This window comes from Python bivittatus, unplaced genomic scaffold (genome assembly GCF_059951505.1).
Source record: "Python bivittatus isolate LINGU-HERP-01145 unplaced genomic scaffold, Pbiv_v1 ctg000370_np1212, whole genome shotgun sequence".
Classification (NCBI taxonomy): domain Eukaryota; kingdom Metazoa; phylum Chordata; class Lepidosauria; order Squamata; family Pythonidae; genus Python; species Python bivittatus.
In genome coordinates this window covers 556,479-561,612 of record NW_028277062.1, presented here as the reverse complement: position 1 = coordinate 561,612, position 5,134 = coordinate 556,479, and positions in this window count along the sequence as shown.

The window sequence follows — 5,134 nt, the reverse complement described above, 5'->3', positions numbered from 1 at the left end:
TCAGATATAAAGGAGGAAGGAGAACCTGAGGAAATAAAGATGCCTCCTTTTTTCCAGTCTTTTTTTCCTAACAGAATGCCCATCTCCTCTCCAGCTGCCAAAGCCAAGTCTTTCCCCACAGTGGGGAATGCTTCACCAGTTGAATTTTTGCCCGAGGCACATTTTTGGCAAGGCATAGGAGCCCGCCCAGAAACGGGCAGCAGGTGAACGCATTCGTAGAGGAAACCAAGGAGCACGAAGCGGGTACAACAAAAATTCCCAGCTTTGAAATTCTAAGCAGATTCGACAAAACGCACACACAATCGCCCCCCCCAACCACCACCATGCATTACACACACACACACACACACACACACACACACTAATAGTCAGTGAATGCATATAAAGTGCCTTTTTCTCGTTCCTTTCAGCATTTCCAGAAGCATCGTCTTGTGAAATAAGAGGAATACGTCCAGGACGGACACACCCACACAGAAGCACCGCTACCCCGCTAACATCGTTTCCACTTTGTGGGAGCTACACAGCCACACCGGCTTGCACACACGGAGCAGTGCAGGAGAGCCGATACCCAATGCGTGGTCCTTGCATTGTTTGCAAGGAAGCAGGACGCATCGCTGCTTCCACCGGGGCTCAACTTTAATCTGCCTCAAAACCAGCTGTTCCGACTCGCAGAACCGACCGATCTGCTCTGTTCCCATGAATCGGCGTGTCCGGGGTGATGCACGCCCGCCGATCTGCGTTCAGACACAATGCAAGTGCCGACCCATCTTTTGCATGGACGCTGGGTGTTGCACACCCACCCAATACCGAGACACGGAAAGACGACAACGTTTTCCAGGCTTTGGGTTTACACGCACAAGCAGAGCGAAAGCGTAAATAAATGCACGATCAAAACGCCCAATTCCGTGAGGATGTTGAACATCCCCGTGTGCAGAAGAGGCACGAAGCATCGCCATCCACGATGCTCAAAGGGTAAATCTTTGCAAAAATCTCCCACAATTTCTCCAGGACGCTGTCACCCAAATCTTTTGCCCGACCCCCCGGATGCCATCCACACAGCCATCTCTCGTACCTGCTTCCGGCAATTGCTTCTGAGAGACTCGCCGAGACATTCAGCGTGTGCCTCCCCTCAGACATCGCCACGAGCCCAGATGCGCACAAATTTGCCTACTTGTGGCTGTCACAGTTACGAGGGGTTTGACTCCGACAGAGACGGCAGCCTCTCTAACTACACACCAGGAGCAGCTTAAAAAAATTCAGCGAAGGCGAAACAGTGCCGGTACCGAAATGCGCTTCTACGGGGAGCCCCAAAGGCTTCAGGCGCCGTGAAGGCGCATGAAACGAGGATGGGTCGTCCTGGTGGAATCAATCGCCTGAAGTTGACGTCTGGCCCGTTGGCAAATCTTGCTGAATCCTTCCAGAGCTGGGAGTTTCCAGGGCTCCCTTTCGCTACGCTTTCTGCAGCTGGAAATGTGTGTGTGCATCGCAAAGGCGCACGATCTGCTGGCAGCCCCTGGCGTCGCTTCCTGCAAAATCCCAGCCGCTTCAGTCCGCGGCCACACGAAGTTTCCGAAAAAGAAGTGTCCGGCGCGACGGCTCCGTTGGCGTGGGGGTTTAAGTGCTCAGAAGAAGCCACCACCTTTCATGGCCGAGCGCCACCTGAACACTCTGTTTCGATTGCAAGGCTGAAGAACACTGCCCTCTTCCATGCATACTGCCTCTTCCATGTTTGTCACCCACGATCTGCCATGTTCTCCTCGTACCCACGCCGGCTGGCACATTGATGCCACATAAGGCAGCCGGCTCCTCTTTCCCCGTCTCCCCCCAAGGTCTCTGCTGGGGACATATTGTTGAACGAGAAAGCCCTACTACCCACCCAAAAGTGAACCGTTGGACCCTCTCTTTCTTTCCCCAACCCTCGCAAGAGATGGGGGGGGGGGTCCTCTCACCTTTGTCGCCACCTACCCCCACCCACCGTCTAGCAGAACAAGGGAAAATGGGGGACACGCTGCCCCACGCTTCGCCAGATCTGCTTCCAGCACTCTGTCCTTAAGGGATTGCCAGCCGCCCCCCTTCCTAAAAGATTTTCCTCTCTTCCCCCACCTCAGCAAAAGGGGGGGCCGAGACAAAACCAGAGGGATCCCACATGCCTGCAAATTGGGAAGCCGTTGAGGCTGCCTTGCCCACATGGTCTCCCCAAACCCACCTGTTTTCAGCACACCCTCCCCCGGATCTTGCACGCGGCTGTGAAATGCTGGAGGGGATCCAGGTGGTGCCCGCGGTTCCCTGCAGCCCTAACGGAAGGAAGGAGGGGAGGAAGGGAGGAAGGGAGGAAGGGAGGAAGGGAGGAAGGAAGGAAGGAAGGAAGGAAGGAAGGAAGGAAGGAAGGAAGGAAGGAAGGAAGGAAGGAAGGAAGGAAGGAAGGAAGGAAGGAAGGAATTAGCAAGAAGGATGTGTGGAAAAGGCAGGCAGGTAGACCCAGGCGAGGGGGTGTGTTTCTGGCGAGGCCCCAGCCTGGAGGGAGCCAGAGGGACTGGGAGTGATTGGCGGAGGGCTGGGAGGAGGGGGAAGAGGAAGGGAGCATCGCCAGATGGAAGGATGAATGAGTAGATGGCTAACGAGGGGAGGCATAAAGGGATTTCGAGAGCCCTCTGTGCAGCAGGTCGGCAATCAGCGAAATGGAGCATCTGCCCCAGGAAGGATCAATCAACGGATTAATTGGGGTGTGTGAGAAGGGGGTGGCGGGGGAGACAACAGGCCAGCAGAGGGGAAGAGAGGAGATCTTCCAGCGCGGGGCGGCGGGGGGGGGGGTGTCCCCAAGCTAAGCTGCAATTCAATTTGCTTGGTTCCAGCTTAGCAGCCGGTTGTGAATCTGGCCCTTGGGGCCTGTTAGCCCTGGGGTGCCGTGTGAACCCAGCCAATTCTGGCTGACAATACACCACAGTTAAAACATGGCTTCCTGGGGGGGTGGCCATCTGGCGAGGGATGTGGAAAGAGCCATAAAAAAGTCAGATTGGCAACGGTTTGTCTGGCCTTCCCTATCTGCTGGAGAGCTTGCACAATCGGTGGAAATAAAGTATTCCAAGGAGATAGAAAGCGCCCCATGAATGGAAATCCCTGGAGGCAACTCAAAAAAGTGAGCCAAGTTGCATCCCAGAAACCCAGTCTGGAAGATTTAATGTAAGAATCATGGAATACAGAAAAACACAATTGTGCTGTGACTGGAATTGCTTACCGTATTAGATTATGTTTGATTTAATTTGTGTCGAGTCTGTTGTGATCCCTACTGTTGTGGTTTCTATAAAGTCTGAACACAATCTGAGTGAGATCAGTGGGTACATACAGAGGAGCAAAGAAGATGGAGACCAGGATGAGAAACGGATGGATGGATCGATGGAAGGAGACAGAGACATTGCAGACCAGGTTTATCCAGGGTTTAAACCAGGTTTAAGCAGTATAATTTTCTGAAAAGCAAAAAGTGGGAGAAAAGAAGGGGTGGAAGAAAAGATGGATGGGCAGAAAGAGGGCTAAAATACAGTATTGAGGAAAGACTGGGAACGGATAGGGCTACTTTTACAACAAGAGTGCAAACGCACGATTGCTCAACTGACTGCCCAAACAGGGTGCCAGGAAGAAACTGTAAACTCAGGTTCTTTCACGGGGAACGAAGTGGCAGCGAGTCAACGCGTGCAGGGACTGCCTCCTTCATGGATACTTTTGCACAAGCCGGGATGGGCTGCCAGGAACGGCAGCAGCAGCATGTGCCGGAGAAATCCCTCTCTTTAAAGATGCTGATTTAGCGGCTCCATCTAATTAGGCAATGGGGGAGAATTATACCGTTAGTCATGGGTGGGAGGATGCTAATGAGGCATAATTAATGCCTGCCAGAAAGCGAGGAAGGCCCCCCCCAGCTCAGCCCGAGACACAGCAGATCAGGGTGAAGCGGGGCTGTGGATCACGCCGCAACGTGTGAACGGGGGCACCGACCCGGGTTTGCACCCTGCTTGGATTCCTTTTGTGCCCCTGGATTCGAGGGAGGGGAAAACAACCCCCTGGATGCGTTGCTTGGCTCTGCTGGAGAGATCTGGCCTCCCCTCCCACCCTGATCCTCCCTGGATCCACCCAGGGCTGGTCCCTGCCAGATTTCTGATCCCTGGGCAGGGCAACAGGCTGGATCTAGTCCAGGGGAGAGGCTGCATGTCTGTATCCGCAGGTTTAAGCCACCAGTGGATTAATCCGGAGTGGTTGTGTCTCTTTTCAAATGCCATCGCAGCCTTGCGGTTCTCATGGGTGAAACCCACGTGGACCAGGGCCTCCCGGAAAGGCTTTGGGGCAGTGTTTCTCAACCTTGGCGACTTTAAGATGGGTGGACTGCAACTCCCAGAATTCCCCAGCCAGCATGGCTGGCTGGGGAATTCTGGGAGTTGAAGTCCACCCATCTTAAAGTCGCCAAGGTTGAGAAACACTGCTTTGCGGTTTTAACTACAGGCATTTAGCTTTACTTCTCTCCGGCCCTCAAAATCAGGGTCTTTATTGATAGGGTGAATTTGTCCCCAATTAAATGACCGGGTTTCTGGTTTCAGCAGCAGCCATGACAATTAAAAGGGGGGGAAGCCCCTATCAATAAATGGGACTTCTGTCCGCTGTGAGTTAACGGGAACAGAGGCAAAATCCCATCTCACCCACAGGCATGACAGGATAGCGCATCTGGGGTAGTGGGTGATAAGAATTGAGAGGGTAACATAAGGTCATCCAGTCTGACCCCATGTCTGATGGTCTCCCCTTCATTGGCTCCTTCAGAACCAGGGCAGGTCTGCTCACAAGATGCTTCTGCTTTTGATACATACCCGGTCAAGAGAGGTCACTTTCCACAACCATGTTCCACTTCCAAATGGGGAAACTTCACCCAGGTGCCGTGTGGCCCCACCCACTTCAGACCAAAGCCCCCGCGCCCCCCACCATGATCAATCCTGGGTGCAGGTTCTGACCATTAAAGTATTAACCCCGGTGGCCTACGACTGTTCCCCAAAATAAAACAATGAATAATATTCACCGGGTTTTGATTCACCAAACCAGCGAACCTGTTTGCCGATGGGCAAGAAGGAAGGCTCGTCTCCCAACATCTCGAGAGGCA